Source organism: Pinus tabuliformis, chromosome 6 (genome assembly GCF_031772625.1).
Source record: "Pinus tabuliformis cultivar Carrire ecotype Pingquan chromosome 6, CPIR1, whole genome shotgun sequence".
Taxonomy (NCBI): Eukaryota; Viridiplantae; Streptophyta; class Pinopsida; order Pinales; family Pinaceae; genus Pinus; species Pinus tabuliformis.
In genome coordinates, this window is record NC_142292.1 from 1,079,251,439 (window position 1) to 1,079,276,691 (window position 25,253).

General features: G+C 33.6%; 1 long non-coding RNA gene and 1 pseudogene across 2 annotated transcripts in view; both read left to right on the forward strand.

Moving 5' to 3' along the window:
* Positions 1-17,580, forward strand: part of LOC149262652 (homeobox protein rough sheath 1-like) — a 111,147-nt pseudogene extending 93,567 nt beyond the window's left edge. The window contains exons 4-5 of the transcript XR_016259185.1: positions 16,731-16,990; positions 17,090-17,580. The product of XR_016259185.1 is annotated as a homeobox protein rough sheath 1-like (transcript). The remainder of the gene's footprint in view (positions 1-16,730; positions 16,991-17,089) is intronic.
* Positions 17,581-24,196: 6,616 nt separating this feature from the next.
* LOC149262653 (uncharacterized) lies at positions 24,197-24,674 on the forward strand. The gene is made up of 3 exons (XR_016249485.1): positions 24,197-24,284; positions 24,410-24,448; positions 24,545-24,674. It is a non-coding gene; the product is annotated as an uncharacterized LOC149262653 (long non-coding RNA).
* Positions 24,675-25,253: the final 579 nt, after the last annotated feature.

Genomic DNA, 25,253 nt, shown 5'->3' on the forward strand with positions numbered 1-25,253 from the left:
ATAGTGTCTGATCCATATTTTTTAGAAATTAGAATATCTATTGATATGAATCTAAGAAGAAAACTATATGACATAAGTGAAAAATTGTTATGAAACCAGCTCACAAAAATATAGAGAAGAGAGATCAACGCCTTAGAATTCAGCCTCTTTGAGGGGGCAACCTCCTTTACATTACAAAAATGAGCAATTCTTGGATGTTTCAAATGGCAAAACCTCCTTTCTATATATAGGAGTCTAAGGAGTCACAATATAACCCAGCGGACCTAACAATAATAATATAAAGCCACAAAAATAACAATAGAGAGATTCTATGGGGCACAGTAATAACAATATGGGGACAATAGGGGCACAACGATATTAATATGGGATAAAACTACAATAGTAATGGGGTAATCACTAGTATTATAGGGACCCAACATGCCTCTCTCCTTCAAAAAAGTGTTGTTCTCAACGCTTGAGTGGTTCTGGATGCTTCTGTATAAAATTCTCATCCTCCCATGTGGAATCTTCCGCAGATAAGTTCTTCCACTTGATAAGATACTTCGAAATTGATCGATTTCGTAACTGTCGAGTTTTTGTTTCTGTGACTGCTTCTGGTTCCAATATAATTTTTCCTTCCTCGTCAAGTTCTAGCAATATTGTTTGAACTAGGAGCTTGTCGCCTATAACCTTCTTTAAACATGAAACATGGAAAACTGCGTGCAATCAAGAAGCTGCAAGAAGCTCCAATTTGTATGCCATAGTACCAATCTTTTGTAACACCTTGTATGGACCATAATACTTTGGTGATAATTTATTATCCTTCTTAGCTTGCTTGAGGGACATTTTCTTATATGGTTGTAGTCGTAGGAATACCCAATCACCTACATCAAAGCTTCTTTCGCTGCGATGTTGATCTGCCTGTTGTTTCATTCTATTTTGTGCCAACACGAGGTTATCCTTTAAGAGTTGGAGGACTTGTTGTTGATGTTCGATGTGATGTTCCACTGCTTGAACCATAGAATTTTCTCTTAAATATGATGTGATGGATGGTGGCTGATATCCAGAAAGTGCCATAAATGGGGTCATTTTTGTTGCTGTATGGAAGAAAGTGTTATACCACCATTCAGCCAGAGGCAACCATTTGACCCATTGTGTCTGTTTATCACATACAAAGCAACGAATATATCCTTCCAAACATTTGTTTACTATCTCAATTTGCCCATCAGATTGAGGATGATAAGATGAGCTATGAGCTAACTGAGTACCAAGACAAGAAAATAATTCTGTCCAAAAATTTCCAGTGAAAATGGGATCTCTATCACTTACAATAATCTTTGGGTTTCCATGTAGCTTTTGAATTGTTTCCATAAATGCAATAGAAACTGTACTGGCTTTAAATGGATGTGATAATGCACAAAAGTGTGCATACTTGGTAAGTTTGTCAATTACCACCATGATGACACTCTTTCCTTTCGACTTGGGTAAACCTGTGATAAAATCCATTGAAACCTCCTCCCAACGTTGGCTTGGAATGGATAAAGGTTGTAATAGACCCAATGTATTAATTGTTTCAACTTTATTTTGTTGGCAAACCAAACATTCCGCCACAAACTTTTGAATATCTGATTTAAGGCCCTCCCAAAAAAATTCCTTCTTAACCCTGTGGCAGGCTTTTAAAAATCCTGAGTGCCCTTCTAAGGGAGAAGTGTGCAATTCCATAAGAATCTTTTGTTTTAGTTGGGAATTCTTACAGAGGTATAAGTGATCTTTGTACCATAACGAATCATTTTTCCAGCTAAATGTATTAGACGTACTGGAGTCTTGATGTAACTTTCGAATAAGTATTCACACTTCTTCATCATTCTTCCATTCCTCCCTTGCTTCGTTTTTCCAATTTGGTTGGATAATAGAAATTGCGCACAACAATGCTTCCACATCCTCATCCTTTCTTGAGAGTGCATCTGCCACCACATTTTGTTTCCCTTTTTTGTAGATGATTTCAAAGTCATAACCCAACATCTTTGTGACCCACTTTTGTTGCTCTTCAGAGGATAATATTTGTTCTAAAAAGTATTTAAGGCTATCATGATCCATTTTTACCCTGAAGTGTCTTCCCATTAGGTAGGGTCGCCATTTCTTAAGTGCATGGAGTATTGCCAACATTTCCTTCTCATAAATAGCTTTGTGTAAGAACTTTCCCTTGATTGGACGACTTTCAAAAGCAATGGGTCTTTCATCTTGCATTAAAACAGCACCAATTCCATTCCTGAAGCATCACATTCCACAATAAAGGTTTTTGTGAAGTCTGGTGTAGCTAAGGCGGTGCTTGGCACATTTCCTCTTTAAGATGCTCGAAGGCCTTTGTTGCTTCTGGAGTCCATGAAAATGCATCTTTCTTCAATAATGTTGTTATAGGTGCTGCTATTCTCCCATAATTCTTAACAAACTTCCGATAATACCCTGTCAACCCGAGAAATCCTTGCAGATGCTTTATGGATGTGGGGATTTTCCATTCCTTAATGGATTTAATTTTGCTAGGGTCTACCTTAACTCTTTCATGAGATACAATATGACCCAGGTATTCCACCTCTTGTACTCCAAAGAAACATTTGGATCTTTTTGCATATAATTGTTTCTCCTCCAATAGTTGTAGCACCCTGTCAACATGTTCAACATGATCCTTCCAAGACTTGCTGTAGATTAGTATATCATCAAAAATACTAACACAAATTTTCTAAGGAATGGTTTGAAAATGGAATTCATCAAACCTTGAAATGTTGAGGTTCCATTGGTAAGGCCAAAAGGCATGACCAAAATTTCATAATGACCCTCATGAGTTCTTAATGTTGTTTCCGGAATGCCTTCAGTCTTCATTCTGATTTGATGATATCCTGAACGAAGATCCAACTTGGTGAAGTAAATTAATCCATGCAATTCATCTAGTAATTCATCAATGATAGGAATGGGAAACTTATCTTTAATAGTGAGCTTGTTGAGCTCCCTATAATCCGAACAGATGCGCCATGATTCATCCTTCTTGTGCACCAATACTACTGGAGCAGAGAAAGAACTTTGACTCGGTTGAATTATACTAGCCTCTAGCATTTCTGTAACCATACGTTCATTTTCACTCTTTTGGGCATAGGGATATATGTACGGCCTGATGTTTGGAGGAACACTTCCTGGAATCAGATGAATAGCATGATCATGATCACGAATAGGTGGGAGACCTTTGGGAGTCTCAAATACCTTGGAATGATTGTCCAAGACTTTTTGGAGATCTGGAGAAATTTATGATTCCAATGTGGAAACATCTAGCGAACATAATTGTGCAATTACACCTCTTTGTTCCTTTTTTAGAAGCTTTGTCATACCGTTAGAGCTGATTATCTTTCCTAGTTTCCCTGCAATACCCCTTAATTCAACTTCCTTTCCTTTCACAAAAAATTTCATGAAAAGTTCTTGAAAATTAAAAGCTATTGTACCCAAGGATTGTAGCCATTGGACTCCTAGTACAACATCAACACCTCCCATTGGAATGGAAAGCATTGGGCTAGTCAATACATATTCTCCCTTGGATAGCTTGATATTATGGCACTTTCCGGAGCAATTTATTGTTCCTCCATTTGCAACCATCACTTGACACTTTGGTGCTGGATATAAGAAACAATTCAATTCTTTTGCTACCTTACAATGAATAAAATTGTGGGTACTTCCTGAATCAATCAACACTATTACCCTTTTCTTCTTGATTTGTCCTCCTATCTTGATGGTTTGAGGAGTGGTAATTCCCGCCAATGCATTACAAGATATGGTCGGATTCATTTCTTCTTTATCTAGGCTTTGTTCCTGGAGTATATCCTCTTCTTTTGACCTTTATTGCTCCTTTTCTTCTTCCTCTTCATAATCTATGTAGAATAATTTCTTCTCAGCACACTTATGACCTTTAATGTATTTGCTATCACAACTGTAACAAAGCCCTTTTGCTCATTTTTCTTCCAATTGTTGTGGTGTCAACCTTATAGGTTGTGGAAGATTAAGGGAAACAACATTTCCATCTTTATAGTTGTGAGTGGTATGCTTCCTGGTTGCCATAATTTTGCTTTCCATTTTTCTTGCTAACCTGAATGCCTTCTCTAATGAATCAGGTTCCCAAAAGCGAACATCATGTTGGATATTATCCTTTAAAGTCCCTATGAACACATCAATCTTATGCTCCTCTAGAATATTTTTTACCTTATGTTCAATTTGTGGAACTCCTCAATGTGCTCCATTATTGAACCCTTTTGTTTGAGACTTATCAATTGGCTAAAAAAAATGTTGCTTTTTGTATCCTCATAATGTGCTGTCAATTCTTTCGTAAAATTGCCCAAGTGATAATTTGTTTACGAGAATAAAGCCATTGATACCATACAAACTAATTTGGTTCCAAATATAAAGTTGCAATACATACTTTTTGTTTGTTTTTCACATTATTGAGATCGGAAAATTGCTCCATCTGTAATATCCATGTTGTGGGATCCTTGCCATCAAACTTCCTCATATCGATTTTTGGAATATGATGGGTCTTCAATCGAACATTAGAGTCTATGCAATCATGATTAACATTTCTTTTGTTCTCATCATGAGTTTCCTTTACTACCCTTTCACCATTAGTGACAATTTCTTGTAGCAACTTATTCATATTTATCTTCAATTCTTCCATATTATCATCCATGCCATCAGTTTTAGCGTCCATGCCATTCATCTTAGCTTCCATGCCATCCATCTTAGCTTCTACGCCTTTCTTTAAACAATCCATCTTAGCTTCTATACATTTCTTTAAACCATCCATCTTAGCTTCTACATCTTTCCTTAAACCATCCATCTTAGATTCTATTGCTTTTTGTGCAAGTGACACTTGTTGCACTTAGTCTCGTAATTTTGATATATCATGTTGCATTTCTTCATCTTCTTCATGAGTCATGCTAGAGCTTTCAGGTTGCTTACTAGGTGTTTGCATTTTCTTTCCTCGGGGCATCAATTACCGATTCAAACTAATTTTTCAAACCAAGCTTATGCAAAAATTAAAAAAAAACTACACACCTTTTTTCGCTTTGTATAAGCTCGATATTGAATCTGATGTATCTCTGCAATTTCGAATCATCCAGTTTTGAAATTGCGACCTGTAGTATCCCTCTGTGTCCTCTTTCTAATGCCACCAGTTTGATCCAAATTAGATTCTCCAAGGAAGAGTTATGCACAATCTCCCAAGATGACCTGATTATAGACTAGTTCAGTAGAGCGAACTTGTACGACATGCCAAGAGTCATTGTTTTTACCTTTGGCTCTGAAAAATATATACAAAAAACTACAGTCTGTCCTCTTTCTGTACCTTCTTATGAAATTTCAATTCGATGCTCAGAGAGAAAGTTATGACGATTTTCCCCAGATCACCTGTTTGGAATGTAATTCAGGAGTCTGCAAAAAGACCAAATTCCTCAGATCATATCTCCGCAAATATAGCGCGAAAAGCTCTGAAATTCGAACCTGAGATTCAGCGCGATTTCTTCTCAAATGGGTTTTTTTTTAGCTTCTGAAACGTCGCAGAAAAAAATTTATAGCGAAAATTCCACGATGACCTGTTTGGAGTAGCGAAACCCTAGAATCCAAAGCTCTAATAACAAATGTTATGAAACCAGCTCACAAAAAGATAGAAAAGAGAAATCAACGCCTTAGAATTCAGCCTCTTCGAGGGGGAAACCTCCTTTACATTACACAAATGAGCAATTCTTAGATGATTCAAATGACAAAACCCCCTTTCTATATATAGGAGTCTAAGGAATCACAATATAACCCAACCGACCTAACAATAATAATATAAATCCACAAAAATAACAATAGAGGGATTCTATGGGGAACAGTAATAACAATATGGGGACAATAGGGGCACAACGATATTTTTATGGGATACAACTACAATAGTAATGGGGTAATCACTAGTATTATAGGGACCCAACAAAAATGTATTCTCGTGAGATATATTGAGAAATCCAAAGCATATAGGTTGTACAATCTAGTCATAAAGAGTTTATAATCAAGAGAGATTTTAGAGACCAAAGAAGTTGATGCTTGGGATGGAAGTGTAAAAGAAACTATGACTATTGAATTAGTAATTCCTTATGGCCCAATCGCTATAGAAAAACACAACGAATGAGCAGAACAACAACGTACACAATTTCAATCACTTGTTCGAGGGTATCCCCAACAAGTACTCCAAGAATTCAAGTTTAAGGAGAGTCACAAAGGCAAACAAGTTAGTCTACTCCTAGCCTTCAATTGAGTAATGATTTTAGCCCTAGAAAGACTAGAAGTTTGGAAGAAATATATGAAGAATTATATAACCATTCAAAATTTGCATTGTTTATAGGATAAGTCACATGACATGAGGACACGAGACACAAAGGACATGTAAATACGAGTATTCGACATGAGACACAACGAACTCAGAAACAAGACATGAGACACTATATATATATATATATAGTGTGTGTGTGTGTGTGATCCATATTTTTTAGAAATTAGAATATCTATAGATATCAATTGTAATGATATCTATTTAGTAATTTACTAATTTAGTATTTACAATTTAACAATTTTATAACTAGTTATTTTATTGATTTACATGTTCACAGTGTAATGATCATTGCTCATGTCATTAACAATTATTCAAGCACATAGCCCACGGAGCTTTGGATTGACAGTGAATGGGTGTACTGTTAAGGCACTCCTTGTGATTGGTCACCGGTTCAAATCCCCCGTGGGTGCTTAGGTAGTATTAAAAAAAAAAAAAAAACAATACAATTATTCAAGCACATAAGAAACTAGAAATTTAGAAATATCATGATTGGTAAAATAAAACTAGAAATTTAGAAGTAGAACTTAGATATTAAAACCATAAATTTCATAGTTTTCAGTATCAAAATCAAATTGTATTTACATAGATATCGAGGAAATGCCACTAGAAAATGAAAAATAGAGTACATACAGAACATGTAGGAATATCATATATTGTGAGTGGTACTAGTCATGACTCTATCAATAGTCCACATCGTCATGTCATAATGACCATCACTACCACTGCCATCCTCCTCTATGCCCAATCCAAGATCTCCTGCTGCATTTGTTGGTGTGGAGGATGACCCCTCAAGAGACTCATCATCAAAAGTGACTAGATTAAGCATTGCGTCATTAAGATCCATGTTGGCTAATGTATCACAAACAAACACAAAATTGACAAAGAAAATGAAAAAAAATCAAGATGCAATGCTTTTTACATTGGGATTTTAGTTGGACACGTTTCTTACAATCCGAACATATTAGGGAACGTGTCTGATATGGCCCAAACACGTGTCTTGAATTTAGGACACGTTAAAAAACATTTCAGACGTGTTTTATGTGTCTTATCATGTTCAACAAGCGAAATATGAGACATGGGACTCCTGGGGACATGTCATGTGACTTAGTTTAAATGTCAACCAATGTGTTTCAAAGAAGTTGACAAAGAAGAGAAATGGTCCAATCCATGTGGATTAAGCACTGGGTCATTAAGATCCATGTTGGCTAATGTATCACGAACAAACATAAAATTGACAAAGAAAATGAAAAAAAATCAAGATGCAATGCTTTTTACATTGGGATTTTAGTTGGACACATTTCTTACAATCCGAACATATTAGGGAACGTTTCTGATACGACCCAAACACGTGTCTTCATTTTAGGACACGTTTAAAAACATTTCAGACATGTTTTATGTGTCTTATCATGTTCAACAAGCGAAATATGAGACATGGGACCCTTGTGGATGTGTCGTGTGACTCAGTTTAAATGTCAACCAATGCGTTTCAAAGAAGCTAATAAAGAAGAGAAATTGTCCAATCCATGAATGAGGAGATATATTTTATAGAAAAGAATAATATATGGTATTATGTGGATTTACTAGCAGTTTAGGAAGGTATTGGTGTGAAATGTGTTTACAAAGCCAAATTTAATGGAAGCGGTGAAGTTAAAAGATACAAGGAAAGATTAGTAGAAAAGGGGCTTGCACAACAACTTCGAATTTATTTTGGATAAACTTTTACACTACTGGCCAAATTAGATACAATAAGGACAATCTTAGCAATAATTTTTCAAAATAAAGGGAAGGTATACCATATGGATGTGAAAACTACATTCTTAAATGACATTTTATAAGAAGTTTATGTGTAACAACCGCTAGGGTATGAGATAGAAAGACATAAAAATAAGGTATACATGTTGAAAAAATCTCGTTATGGGCTAAAGCAAACTCTAAGAGTTTGGTTTTGTAGAGAGACTCTTCTCTGATCAACCATGGATTTAATAGAAACAAAGTGAATTCACTCTATATACAAAGGTAAATCAGTGAGGGGAAATTCTAATTTTTTGTTTATATGTTGATGATATGATTTACACTAGAAACCTATTAGTAGATTAGTTTAAATCAATAACGAAACAAGAGTTGGAGATGATAGATTTGGGCTCGATGATGTACTTCCATTGAATAGAAGTAATTTAGTTAGATTTTGCAATCTTTATATGTCAAACAAAATGTGCATTGGATGTTAGGAAAAGACTTAGAATGATGCACTACAAGGCATCACCCACATGATAGCAATGGGAACAAAGCTCAACAAAAATGATAAAGGTTCAAATGTAGATCCTACATTATTCAAGAGACTGGTTGGCAGTCTCATGTATCTCATTGCTACTAGACCAAGCATTATGTTTGCAATCAGTATGAGTTCCAAGTTTATGGAGACACTAAAGAAATGTATTAGCAAGTTGGAAAAGGAATTTTGAGATACATTGCATAAATAACACAATATGGTATTCTAATCTCAAACATTAAAGACAATTCCTTTATTGGCAATTGTACCATCTTGGCAAGGAGTTTGCTTACAAAAAGTATTGGATGATCTTTAATAACTACAAGAAGGGCTAACTTCATACTATTGTGGTCACAGTTCAACTATAGCTATGTCTAAGAATAATGTTTTACACCAAAATAAATGTATATAGATACGAGCTATCATTTTATAAGAGAGTTGTAAACTATGGTGATATATATAGAACTTTATAAGCCAAAAAACCAGTTGATTGATATATATACAAAACTATTAGTAAGAGATGTTTTTGAATTTCATAAATAAAATTTAGGTATTACAAATGTTGAAGCATTCAACTATGCTAAACACTAAATATAAAAATATTGTAATTATTCCTACACTTGTAAAATTTTTTAGAGCTATCTTAATTAGATTTAGATTTTTTATATAAAAACTCCAGAAAAGTGCCTAAATATATCTTCTCTGAATTTTTATTGAAAGATTTCTGCAAAATAAGAAAATATAAATATATCTAATTTGTAAACAAATCAAAACTAAAATTTGATATCTAAATTTATGTGCCATAATCATATATAGTAGAATTGTATTAAAAAACAACCTATGCTTTTATGTGTATGTTTTTATTAAGAACATAGTGTGTAGCTGTAATTATGTTTCTTTCGTAAGAGGAACCTCAGTAGATGATCCTCGGTTTTTTTTTTCAGACAGAAAAAATCATCATAGATTTATATTAAGATAATATAAAGATCTGCATTACATTGTTTCGGGACAGTGAGAGCTGCCCATAACCAACACAACGTATGGAACGGATTTGACCGTTTCAGGGAAAACAGAGACAAAAAAGCTACACATGTATTCAAAAGTTTAGTTACTACACATTCTGAGAACAGGAATTAAAACACAATAAGTCACAATAAGTCACATTTCTATGGTGCTGAAGATCAATGAACTGGCTTTCTAAGCAATAGAAAGGAGTCACATTCCCTTGATACTGAAATCCTGAATAAGAAAGGAAGATCCATCATGGATAACTGTCAATGACCACAATCTCGGCTTCATAACAAGACCCTCCTTGGAGAGAGAGTCAGCGTGGACATTCCTGGAACGAGGAATATGCTGGAAAGGCATCTGGTTCATGGTGTTTCGAAAAAACATGATTCTGCTTAGCCAGCCAAGAAGAAGTGGACTGCTAATGTGGCCATTCCCATTAACATGATCAATCAACGATTTTGAGTCACCATAAATTGAAATTCCTTGGATACCTAAAAAGTCACCAAAAGCAAGCAGCCCAGAAAGGGCCCGGGCCTCGGCCATAGTGTTAGAACCATGCCCTCCATGCCAGGATAGAGAATATTGAAGGTTGTCGTCCATTACGATGTAAACTCCACAACCCCAGCTGTTATATCGTTCAACTCCATCAAAGAAAGCCGCAGGTACCTGGAAAGAAGAGGCTTCCGACACTTTCTTACAGTCTTTTTTTGTCTGAACATCGTCCTGATTGAACGAGTCATGGCATGCCAATATGCGATGCAGGATTGACTTGAGAGGTTCCTTTGAGTCTTGGAAGATTTGAGCATTTCTCCATTTCTCCATTGGATGGGTACATTGTTGTGGTGTACTTAATATTTTAACAATAAGTCAATTATAGATCATATGATCGTAGATGGAATGGATAAATATAATTTATGTTAGCAATTATGTATATTTATGTTTGATGCATCACAAATTGTTATTAAGTGAAATTGTTAAGCATTGTTATGGTGTGTTTATTTGATATTTTAATTTTGAGTCAATTATAGATCATATGATTGGAGATAAATATAATTTATATTAGTAATGTATATTTATGTTTGATGCACATCTCAAATTGTTATGAAGTGAGTCAATTATAGATCATATGATTTGAACGAAAAAAATAGATCATATGATTGGAGATAAATATAATTTATATTAGTAATGTATATTTATGTTTGATGCATCACAAATTGTTATGAAGTGAGATTGTTAAACATCGTTGTTAGGAGAACACTACAATCTTTTTACAAGGTAACAATCTTTTTACAAGGTATATTTTTCAAAGTAATATGTGTATTAAAAGTATTTGGTTGGACAAGAAAGATAGCTATGATTGAAGGATAGTATTTTTTTAATATGGTAGCACCTCTTTTGTGGTAGATTCTATGACTTTGATATATCATGGATGGATGTAAAGATATAGATGTATATTGATATATGTTAAAAAGGTTTTGTTAATTGTTATTGTAAAATATAGACTTAATAAGTATTGTAATTCTATTTTGTTTGTTATTTATTATCTTTAATATAATAAGTTATTATTATGTAAAATAATTTAAGATATTTACAATTAATAAAAAGATAACTATCATGAATTGTATTGGAATATAATACTAACATTATCTTTAAGCAAAAACACAAATAAGAATAGCTCCCATCAACTATGGTCGTGTACAAAATAGTATTTCACCTATAAATAAAAGTAGAAAACATAGTAGGAGAAGACGTCTCCAAATGGGAAAAAGATGCCAGCTTTGGAAAGGGACAATGGAACTGATAGTAGGATGAAAGTTAAGAAGTATAACACAAAATTAAGAAACATATGATATTCAGTTGTAGAGTCACAAGAATTGAAAAAACCAATAACTACTACATGATGATTCAGAAAAATAGGTATTATTGAAGAATAATAATAAATGCTTCCAACAAAAGTATTAACCATCAACTGAGCAAATGAAGTTTGTTGGAAAGGGGCAATAGAACTGAAACTAAATATATCAAGATGAAATTTAGTAAGTATGACTCAAAATTAAAAAAAAAACATGTGAAATTCAGTTGCAGAGTTACATGAATGAAAAAAACCAATAACCACTACATAATGATTCACAAAGATAGATATTATTGAAAAATAATAATAAACACTTCCAACAAAAGCATCAACCATCTACTAAGCAATGAAGTTTGTAGATATTAAAGTTTCCAAACACAAAGTATAGCCAAAAGTCTAAATAGTGCTCATATAATAGTAGATGACCCATTTAGAAATTAAAAAAACAAATTTCAAACTTCTCCATGAAAAAAAGTGATTCTTTGAAATGAATCAGGATACAAAACGTCTTAAGAGTTACTCATGGCCAATCAGCAAATGAATCATAAAATGAAAAGAATCAGGATACAAAAAGTCTTAAGAGTTACTCATGGCCAATCAGCAAATGAATCATAAAATGAGTATCTTATGGATAGGGGTGCATGGTTATGCATAGAAATAGCTAGATATCTTAAAAGATAGTTTTTGTAGAGTAAGATGGTGAAAGACAAATAATCATGGGAGCAAGCATTGCATACCATTTTGAAAATGTTGAAATAGGTTGTGGAATATGATGGCAATGAATATCATAAATAAAGATGAAATATGGAAGTGGTGGTTGAAAGTGACATGTTGAACAATTATGAAAAAGTACTTAAAAATAGTTAACTCAAAGTTTATGGAAATAAATGCCCAATAATATTAAATTATTTACAGAATCACCCAAAACCAATTATTCAAAATGCTGCTTAATATTAATATTAATAAAAATAAAAATAAAATTAATCATAAACACTATTAACAATAAATCTATACAAACTTCAAATACTACACAGTAAATCTACAAATAACTAATAATATTTATATAACATTGGAATCCGTAGTTCCAAATCCATTATTGAAGAGAATTATCAACCATCATAAACAATAATTATAATTCGCGTAATATTTATATAACATTTGAATCCGTAGTTCCAAATCCATTATTGAAGAGAATTATCAACCATCATAAACAATAATTATAATTCGCGCTATGAATCTCTACAAATAAGTACATAGTACAAAGGAAAAATCAATTCTATTAACATGAAAATAAAAATCTCAAAAAAATCTAATAAAGGGACCTAGATCTGAATACCATTGAAATTATAAAGGGGCTACATGTAAGGGCGTTGTTTTGGTCTAATTTGAGGCAGATTTGAACCCTAAACCATACTGAAGGGTGAAATTGAAGCCATGATACTAATGCACTATGACAAATTCCCCATCACTTCGATTTCTTATCCGAAGGATTCCTTTCAAAATGCCCCATAGTGCAATTTAGAATGCATGACAATGTGTGGAAGCACAAGTCACCATATGTATTCGACTGCAAGCTAAGATGGTAAGACCCGCGTTGAAGGCGGATTAAAGGATCACAATTTGAACTTGAGAGACCGTGTGTAAGTTGCAATCAGCCATCTACAGATCTTTAATAAGAGAGAACCGTTAAGTGAGGCTCTACACAATGATCTAAGAAGCCACAAGGGAGAAACGATGTTTGGATAGCAGGTCTGGGCAGCCATCTGCCTGTACTGTTCGTGGTTCACGTGCATATTAAGCACAAACCACTTTTTGCAAAAAAAAAAACCACGATTTGGTCATCAAATCTCAAATCTCAGTGGGAGTGTACAGAGGTTGATGCTGCTCAAGAGCGCCCAAACTAGATCTCCTGTTTACAATCAGAAACATGATCCACAAATTTGTAATTTCCAGTGTAACAATAAAAGCAGGACTGGATTGGAGAAAGTTGGTGGCCACATCAAGGCTGACAAAGGGCTTGTCTAAGTATTTAATAGAGTACGTGATCTTGTATCGGTTTGGAACTCCTAAATCTCTCATGCCTAATTCCTTTCCATTCCAAATATTCTATCTATCATCTTCCCTATATTCATCTATATCAAATTACACTGCATATTGCCCAAAATAAACAAAATTTACAGCATGTGAATCCAACATCTTATCACCCAAAATGCCTATAGCATGGTTTCGCTTGTGTTGCCGGATCATAACATCCGTAGTCTCCTATGTATAATTAATGCACCTAGCATTTTTCATTACTCTCTTAATAAAAGCTGCCAAATGACCTTTGTGATGCCACTCTCTGAGAGTAGATAGATGATCTGATTTTGTTAACTATTTAAGCTAATGCCACAGATTTCAAAGAGGTTGTTTAACTATTTAAGGTAATGCCACAGATTACGATGAGGTTGTCTAACTATTTTAGATCTTGGAGTTTCGATGTCCAGGTATTTTTGGTCGATTTTGGAGTTTTGAGCTCAGGCTTGGAATTTTGAGTGGTTTTTAATTTTAATTTTAATTTTAATATTTTAAAGTTTAGAAAATTTTCATGAATAGTTAGAATTATGTAAATTTAGAAATCAAATTTGTGATTCTAACTAATTTTTTTTTTTTTTGAATTTAAGATAAATTTGGAAAAAAAAAATATGACCTAAAAACTTCATAACATAAAACCGAAACAGTTAAACTAGGAAAATCAAAATCAGATCTGAGTATTGAGAGGGGATTGATTGATTTGCAACCAGTGTTTTCAAAGCCGTTTTTAAAAACTGGTTGCCGGTCTAATCGGCCGGTTAGTAAGGCTGCCGGTCTAAATTGGCCAAAAAACCCGGTTGGAAAGGTCATTTCGCCATTTTTTTGCCCTAACCGGTGAAAACCGGCTGGTTTAGGATACAAACCGGCCGGTTCTGTCCTAAACTTGCCCGTTTTAGGCACGCCCACCGTAAAGTTGAAAAAGCATATTTTTTACTGTGTTTTAGGGGGTTTTGGGGGGAAACTAAGGGTGTTTCAACAACAATGTTGGGAATTAATGGTAATGTTAAATTCTTAAAGTAAAAGTGACATTTCCTTTAATTTTCATTTTCATCCTTTTACTTAAATTTTTAACATTAGCATGAAATGACTCAGGATGTTTGAGAGTGGTTTCGAGCTCATTGGATTTCATATGGAGAAAATAGAATTTTAGATTTCACTCAAAATTCAGTAGACTTAATGGTTTTCAGGATTTCATGGTTTGGGGGTAAACAATAAATGCAATCGGAGCTCCAAATGATGAGCAAAACTCCTGATCTAGATCCCATTGTGTTGGACGATATTGATCCAACATCAGAATGGGTGGAGGAGACTGAAGAACCTGTGTTTGAGGCTGATTTTGATATCGACATGGCTTTAGCAGGGGATGAAGCAGATTATGTGGTGGCATCAGAACCAGGATCAGTAGCGGCATCAAGGAAAGGCAAAGAACCAATGGAAGGCACTAGTCATGCAGGTCGACAAACTCGTGCTTCCATTAGGTCCACTTCTATTGTCATTGGTGGCATTGATACTGAGGTTGCAGATCAGGCTGAGGCATCATGAGACTCTGAACGAGATGATGTCTATGTAGCTCCTGATGATGATCCTGTGTCTAGTAGTGGTGATGAACTTGATGATTGATCCTGTGTACACCGTAGACTTGTAGTAGCCACTGGCCTCATAGCTTGCAGCATTGTTTTTGGACTTTATAGGCCATTTAGAACCTCATTTCTTATGTATTTTGCTAATTTTGTGGATGATATGTGTTGCACTCCATGCCATTTTGATATATTCACCTTTACATGGTATATAAATGAGCAAACTTTGCATATTTTGTCTCTATTGGATTGGAATCATGGTTTTACATCTTAAAAATAGTTTTGTTTCATTAAAAATTAATTATTTAATGTATTTTTTTAAAACCGGTTCTTTTAGACCAAACCAGTCCGGGTTAGACAGGTAGGTAAACTGGTTCATTAGGTCCGCACAGGTTCCGGTTTTAAAAACATTGTTTGCAACCGAGGTTGCAAACTGCTGTGGAGGAAAAGAATCACAAGAGAACTGCTATTGGAGACATAGCGCGCAGTTAACCAGGACCCCAAGGAAGGCCAACTCAAAATGTTGTAGAAATAACTTACAAAGTTAAATGTATTGGACGAAATCTCGGATCCGGGCAACAAACGCTGAGAGCCAAAGCCACAAAACTTGCATACCAAAGTTACCCAAAAGGCTTGACCTCCAATGATAAGAACAGGAAGCTGAGAATTATGTTCTCACACAAGCAAGCAAAGCAGGAAGCGTGCTCTCGGATCTAATCTTTCCCTTAAATGAGCTCTATAACAATGGGGAGAAGTCAGTGTTAAGAAATGATAACTGTTACACGTGAAACCGGACATATATTATCACGCAGATGATATCACAGCTTGACAAGACAGTAGAATGAGTACATAAACTTACAATTAACACCAACATTAGTCGGCTGCATGTGAAAAAAATAGTAACAAAATTGACAATCTTCCTCTCGATTATATTTTTCAAAGTAATTTGTGTATAAGAAGATTCGTTGCGTGCCTTGTTGATTCGAAAGCATGACGCTGACGAGTTGGAAGGCTGTACTGAGGCACTTTGGGTCCTGCGAACCCAAAGAGTTTGAGTTCACACCATGTGCGCCGGAGAGTCGGAAAAATCAGTTCTTATGAATTTGCTATTCAAATAGATATTTAGTTGAAAAACTTGTGAAAAAAGGCCAGCCATGTCGTATAATTTTTGTGTCAAGACTTGAAGAAATCTTGGAAAGTAGTGAACGTGTTGGCACGGAGCAATTTATTTGTACAGTTTAGATCTCCATTTCTCTAATCACATTGATAAGAAAGGCCATTTTTTAAGCATGTGTCCTTAATTGCATGCCATGGATTTGGGCAGTTCATATAAGTTATTATGTCTTGGATTTGGGCAGTTCATATAAGTTATTATGTCTTGGATTTGTGAAAATCTTACAAGTTATTATGCCTGGTAGATAGAAAGTTGTTTCATAATTTGAGACTTGCATAGCTGACAAAAGGTAGTTTTTCAACTATGGGATTGGGCTTCAAAGTTTTTTGTTATGTTTGCGTAACTGGTATCCTAAATCATACTTTATTGTCCTAACAAACAAACAAACCCTGCAGATCAAGGTGACGAAAGAGGAGATGGAGCAGCATCATCAGAAGAGGAAGACGGTAGTGGAGGTGAAGTGGAGTTTCATGAGGTAGATCCCCATGCAGAAGACCGGGAATTAAAAGATCAACTCTTGCGCAAGTATAGTGGGTACTTGACCAGTCTCAAGCAAGAATTTCTTAAGAAGAAAAAGAAAGGCAAACTCCCCAAGGAAGCAAGGCAAAAGTTGTTGGATTGGTGGACCAGAAACTATAAGTGGCCATATCCTTCGGTATAATTTATTTATGATCTGACCAAATATTCTTAAATGTGAGCAATGTAAGCTGTGTACTTTTTCTTTTTGACAGAGATAACCTGTTTTTCTATGCAGGAAAGTCAAAAGATAGCATTGGCAGAATCTACCGGGCTGGATCAGAAGCAAATAAATAACTGGTTTATAAATCAGCGCAAGCGACATTGGAAACCATCTGAAGAGATGCAGTTCGTGGTTATGGATAGTCCTAATCCTCACAACGCTGCTTTTTTCCTGGAGGGGCATCTCAGGACAGATGGAACTGCCTTTTCAATGGATTGTTGAAGTTAAACCCATTTTGAGGCAAACACCAGTTTTAGTGCAATGCTGTAGATTTGTCTGACTCATATTTTATATGTATAGCTGGATCTCTAAAATGGGCCATGTTTCATAACGTGCTAGATATGAGTACAACAAATGTACTAAATATGTTAGCATATAATGCAAGCGTACTCTTAGCTAATCATATATTAAAATATGAAAATACAGTGTCCTCTTGATTCTGGAAGTTCATTTTCTACTTGTGTATAAGTTATTATTGTTATTGAATTCGAGACATTTTGAAAGCATGAATATTTGTTTGTTAGATGAACTTTTAAGGCAGAACCGCCATTTGACAATGTGTCAAAACCCTAAAAGCACTTTTCTTCTATCAAGCTCAACAGTCCATTGGAGACCGTCAAAACCCTAAGAATTCCAGTTGTTCTTATGGGAAGTTTCTAATTTATTTTATCTGCGTGCACATGGTTTTTGACAGTAGGTTAGACTTGACAGGACTAGCAAGTTGGATTCTGAAAGTAACCATATATAGTTCTTTAGAGTTTGTTGAAGACTAGTCAGTTGGGTTCTGACATCGAGATGGTCTATAGAACAGTAATATTTACAACATAAAGATATATAATGTGTTCATTCAGGGTAAGTTGTCAACATCATGGAGTAATGGGTACAAACAATATAATGGGTTAAACTGGGAGGCGTTTATTATTGTATAAATGATCAGAGAAGTTGACAATTGAGACTGATCTTATCATGTGTGAGAGCAAATGCGACAAAGGCACTTCAAAAAATGAACACGGTTACTTTTATACTTTGTAAATGAATACGGATATGGAATATTTTTTAATTAAATCCGTCACGATCTGTTTATTCTGTTCAGTATTGTCTATGGGTATGGGTGTAAATAAAAATGGTGCAGTTTAACTGCTTTGTAATTGAGTTTTTGTTCGATTGAATTTTGTCATATAAATTTTGGAGAGTGTAATTTTTAATTTGCACAAGCGTAGTTTCTAAAAATGAGAAATTCAAATTATGAACTATAATCTCATTATAAATTATAATCTCAAGTTATAATCTTAACCGATCATTAACTAAATATAATTAAAACTTACAATTTCAACAAAATAATTAACCGATTATAATTCTAACTTGCAATTTTAACAAAATAATCAGCAGATTATAATTCTAGCTCACTCTTATCAAATTTTGAATAAGAATAACCCCCATACGCATATATAATATAGAAGAGTTAGACTAGGCGTTGTGGGCGACATGGACTTACATACCGTATTGCAGAAGGAAAAAGAAGAGTTGACATGTTTTATCTTTGCTGGACACCATTTACGAACTAGTGCAAATTTCAAAACAGTCAGCGAACGGTCAGTTATTTACGAGCCAAGCCAATTTCCATTACCAATGTAAATGAAGGTATGTATTTACTTTGTAATTTGTTACTGTCGATAATTCTTGCTGTTTCTTTACAGGGAGATGTTCAAAATGTTTTGTTTGGCTTTTTTTGCACCAACTATCCCAACCGGACCAAACTAAAGTAAAGTAGAATAGTTTGCACCAGATTGGTTCTCACAGGAAAATTGAATGATAACCGCGTTTTACTGTATCGCTATGTTCTGATTATGATTATGAATATTTACCGTGAAAATATATACCTGCAGGTCATTTTCGGAAATTAAATAAGTAAATTCGGACTGCAGGGAAAACTCGGTAAGTAGTCTGACATACTTTACGGATTTGGCGAGGATGAGGTCTAAACTTTGAGAAGTTCGTAGATTTTATAACGCAGTAAATATAGAAAATACTATGTTGGGCAATGTTTGAAAGGCGGAGGGCAATGTTGCACGGACCTGGTGCGAGTATGAAAGGCGGAAAGCAATGTGCAAGTTTACGGAACCTTATTTGCCGACAGTTGTCCCATCCAGTTTTTCGTCAAGGATTATCAAAGTCGTCGCTGTAAATTTCATTTTCGCCATAATTTGGCGTAGCTAAAAATTCAATCGACCAGTGTTTTGGGGCTGGCTTTCTTTCTATTTTTAAGGTTTTGAGTGGAGTGAGAAAATAATGGAATGTCTAAGTTTTTTTTTTAAATGTTTTCAGTTGAGTGAGGAAATAATGACATATTTTGGATTATGTTTTTGGTTTCAATATTGTAAAACAATTTTTTTTAATGTATTATTTAAATTGGGTTTTAATTGTATACATAAATTCAATAATTATAACATTCACACTTATGATTGTAACAAACCCAACTTATGATTCCAGCAAATTCTGAGACAATTAAACAGCCAAAAAAACTCCAAAATACGTAGGCTCAAAGAATCCAACATTTATTTATATTTTATGATTGTGACTTGTATTTAATGGACATTTTGCCAGTCAAATAAAAAACCATTAAAGACTGACACTGGAAAAATGAAGATTCCTTGTCACATTCAATTCATGGCAGACTGCAGTGGCCTCAACACGAGCATACCTGGACACTTGCAGTGTGAGCATGTGAACGGAAAGTAAGTGCGGTTGCCGCTGCAGCTAACAGTCCTTATGAGTATAAGCTAGAAACGTCACTATGTGTACTTTAATTGGTGTGATGTCAGATATGTACTTAAGTAGGTGCAGTATCGCATCATGCGTCCAGTCCATCTTCATTCGGCCATACTTAAGGTAACATGCATTTCTTGCAGTCACATTATTGGCCTCGTATCCGCCACAGTCCACGTATATTGTAGTATTCGGCGATCTGAGTCGCTGTCATATCCGTGCAGAACGCGGACGTAATAAGAGCGGGAAGATAAATTTCAATGTACAAGTACAACAGATGAGCTTAACGTGTTGTGAGTACACCAATAGAAAGTACTCAACCTGCGGTGGATGATCGTCCACACACCCTTGTAACCCTGCTTATACAGTCTTGCAACGAGATGGGCGTGGGCGACTATTCCTCCTGTTGGATGTCTTCGAGTGAACGGAATCCGAGTTGTTAAATCATCACATGTATTCTAATGAGTAGCAGATCTGGACTTGTATCTTTGGCCAACGGTGTCTCCTCCGGAAAGTAAACGTTGCCCGTTTGGTGTTTTTCCAATTCGTGGATGATAGATCGTGAACCCTTAACATGCAAACTCGGTCTGTAAACTATATAGCAATATCTATCCATGTAACTCAAAGGCCAGTTACCATAAGAATATTTCTACGAACAATGGCACATGACCTTTGTATGCACTAGCTATGATCTTTAAATCGTAAATAGTCAATCACTAAAACATTTTGACTACTTTACAGTGATGCGTTCATTTTTATTTGTGACAAGTTTGTAACCAGCAAAATTAACCAGTTAGTAAGTATACATCAACCATATACCATATTAAATTTTAATGTTTAAATTTAATATTAAACAATATTATTGAATCTAAAGATTATAAATCATAAAATTAAATTCAATATTATAAATTTAATATTAAATTTTAATATTAAACCCAATATTATAAACCTTAATATTAAGCTTAATATTATAAAATTTAAAATTTAATAATAAATTCAATATTGAATTTCATTATTGTAATTAAATCTAATATTATAAACACTCATTGAACTTTGATTTTGTAATGTGTTAAGTAAATTGCAATGTAATGTAACATTGCAACAATGATTGTGAGATTGATTGTCACTTTGTAACAATGTTTGTGATAGTGCAACATTAGATATATTTTTGTACTATTTCAACATCCCAGTATTAAACAAAAATATTAAACTAAATATTATAAACCTTAATATTATAAATTTTAATATGAAACCCAATATTATAAACCTAATAATGAACTCTAATATTAAACCCAATATTATATACCCCAATATTAAACCCTAATTTTGTAACGTCGAAATGCGATGTTGAATAAATTACAATGTAATGTAATATTGCAACAATGTTCATCACAATGGGTACTATTCCAACGTCACAATATTAAACCCTAATATTAAATCCAATATTATAAATTTTAATATCAAACTCAATATTATAAACCTAATATTAAATCCAATATTATAAACTCTATTATCAAACCCAGTAAAATAAATTCTAATGTTAAACAATAATATTAAACCTTGATATTATAAATCCAACATTATAAACACAATATTAAACCTTAATACTAAATCCAATATTATTAGCCCAATATTAAAATTGATATTATAAACCCTCTTACTGAACTCAATATTATAAACCAAATACTAAACACTAATATTATAAATCCAATATTAAAGCTTAATATTATATGCAATATTAAATGCCCAATGTTAAACCCTAATATTAAACACTATCATAAACTATAATATTAAATTCAATATATAATCCCAATATTAAAACGTAATTTTAAATCCTAATATGAAACCATAATATTAAACTAAATATTAAAAACACAAGTATTAAACCAAATATTATAAAATCAATATCATAAACCCAATATGAAATCTTAATATTAAAAACCCTCTATCATAAACCTTGATATCAAACCCAATATTATAATATCATCATGGTTAGCTATTTAAATAATGACTCTTAAGGTTGACTTTGTTTCACTATGTTCCCTAATGTGGATGGCTATGTTTGATTATTAATATTGACCAATAATAATGACAAAAGATTATGTTTGACTAAAGATGATGAGTGTTGACTGCCAAACATACTCAACAACATTAGTAAATGTGGTTGCCTAATTTTTCATTAGAAAAATTTTGAGGTTAAAAATAGACCTCAAAACAAAAATGTACATCAAAAATCAACTTTATAAGAACCAAAAAGATTTAGTATGATGATGTCAACCATGGGGGATGATACACAATTTTTGGAGTAAAAAGGTTAAAAAAACTATTTTTTCAACTTATCTCCCTACAAATTTACATAAATTTCAAGCGAGGGCACTAGTTGGATGCAAAATTTAATTTTGCACCAAACGAGTACCCATGTTGCATACTTTAGATGGACCTTACTACATGAAAAATGTGAAACACGTGGAAAAATGTGTTTGCACTACATGAAAATGTGAAATACATGAAAATATGTGTTTGCATGAAAATACGTGTTTGCAATCACGTTTTTTCATGTATTTCATATTTTTCATGTAGTAGTGTCCATCAAAAGTATGCAACATGGGCACTCCTTGGGTGAAAAATTGAATTCCACATCCAACGAGTGTTCTCGCTCAAAATTCGAGTAAAATCGTAGGGAGATAAGTTCAAAATACGTGTTGAAAAAATATTTCCACTTTTGTTTTATAATATTCCTTAGAAAGTCCATCTTCGACCTCAAAATTTCTTTAATGTAATGCCGCAATGTGACATTGATTAAATTGCAATATAATGTAACATTGCGACAAGAATTGTCATATTGCAATAATGTTTGTCACAATGCAACATTGGGTAGATTTTTGTACCATTCTGATATCACATCTTTGATCATTAAAACCCTAATATTGAAACACAATAATAAAACCCAATACTAAAACCCTATGCTATAACTTAATAGTAAAACCCAATACTAAAACTCTAATATTAAAACCCATGTTCAATCATAGAGACCTTGGTTGACCTTGTTTGGCCATTCTAAACTTGGTTGACCATAGTTGGCCATTAGAAATGGGTAGAGCAAGGGGTTTTCTAGGTTGAAAGAGATACCAATACTTAATCAACATTGAATATGGTTGACCAAGGTTTACCATGGTTGACTATGCCTAACTAAGATCAATATATTATAAAATCTAATATTATAAATCTTAATATCAAACCTTATATATTGAACACCCTATATTATAAACCCTAGTTATATACCCTAATATTAGAAACCGTCTATATATTAAATCCTAATATTACAAACTCTAACATTAAACCCAATATTACAAATCCTAATATTAAATCCTGTATTATAAACCCAATATTATAAACTCTAATATTAAGCCCAATATTATAAACCCGAATTATAAACTTTAATATTGTAAGCTCTATATATTAAATGCTATATTAAACCCTAAGATTATAAACCCTAAAATTAATATATTAATCCCTCTAACATAGGACATAATAAATCTAAAACATGAAACTAATTATATGGCAGTATATTATACTTACATAATGATAAGCTTATTTGACAATTATATTATGTTTATAGTATAAATTTACTTATAATGTAATTTGGAAACATTTTGTATTCATCATTGTAAAAACAAAAATATTTTCTTTGGAAATAAATTGATATATATTTTTTAATTCACATTTAAATGTTTACATTAATTTAAAAAACACTATACTTCTAATATTGCAATGAGTATCAAGGTTCACTTTCTTTGACTACATTTCTACATGACTATCAAGGTTGACTACGTTTCTACATAACTATCAATGTTGACTTCGTTTGACTATGTTTATGTAACATCCACATCCACACTACAGAGAATTTTTTATTTTTATTTTTAATTAGCATAGTTAACATTATTAAAATAACTATATTACCATTGCTAACATCATACCGTAATCAACATATTCTTTATATAACCATTCCATTAATTAGCGTTGAATGTACAAATCTGTTATTGCATTTGTAATCAATTATAATGAAATATATTATAATTTTCTTAAGGTATTGTTATCTGGTTCACACGTTTTTTATTATTATTTTATTATGAACTATGTATTGTTGAAGGGTTATGTTGCAAATTACTTCTCAAATATGTTGTTGTGACATTTATTGACTTACTCGAACCCTGGTGGATCATGACCACCAACTGTCCTACATTAATCGGTACTAATCCCTAAGGCCCTGACTCACTGGTACTTGGAATCATGTGCACCATCGATCGTTTGGTACTCCGGATCTATGGTGATATTTTCTCATCCAGAGATAAGGACTACTCTCGGGCTTATTCCGCATATCCATTCATTCGTTTGACGATGGGAAGTTTCTAGAGCTACTCCAAGACTGGTTCGAAGTCTGAAGGTAAGGTCACCCGATGTTTCTTACCCTTGTTGTAGAGTTCATATGCTTTTAGACAAAAAGTGCACACACTTCTGATTGATTCTGGTCTGAGCAATTTTTCCTGAAGGCATTTTTATCTCTGACAGCTCTACAATGACCAAGGGTTTCTAATAGAAGGTTATTGGGTAAGAAACCAATTTCTTCTTTGTTTACAGTATTTTCCTAGATTTCCAGTTTCTTGTTGACATTGTTTTTTTATGGTATGTTCCTCCTACTTGTAGGTCACCACTTTGGCATGGACCAGAACATATAACTAACAGGTAGGTGTTTCTTCCCATTCTATTGTGGGTTTGTTGTACTTTCGCATGTCACTTTCATTAGCTATTGGTTTAAACCTCATTGTGATCTACACAAGTATAACCTAGTTCTCTTCACCACTTTCATTCCATGTTCGTGGACAAGTGGTTGCCCTTTTGGATTCTTGCATTGATTTATGGCTTCACTGATTTGCGACGTACTCTATAGGTGCACCGATTATTTTCTTTCATGTCTGGAACTTTTGCCTCTCGTATGGTATCGACCTAGGGTTTATTAAACACCCCTAAGGGTTTGTTAATGATCTTTTCAAAGAATTTTTGTTGTCTCACTTATGTAACTCAATGCTGTAATTTATTTTGAATGCAGAGTTAACTTGGCTTTGACTATATCTCGCCTTTTTCACCTGAATTGATCCCTTATCAATTAGGTTATGAATTTCCCTTAAGTTATTGTAGCAATATGATTACTATCTTTGCATGTAATACTTCACTAGTTAAGGAAATTGTAGTGTAATGGTTTATTTTTTTTTCTTATACACATTATTATTTCTTTGCCATTGTAATAATTAGAGAAATTGTTTGTGGCTTATTTCGTTTTGAATAGATTTATGTCATATGAAAGGTTTACCTTTTAGCAAAGATTCTCATTTTCGGCAATAGTTTATTTGTTCCT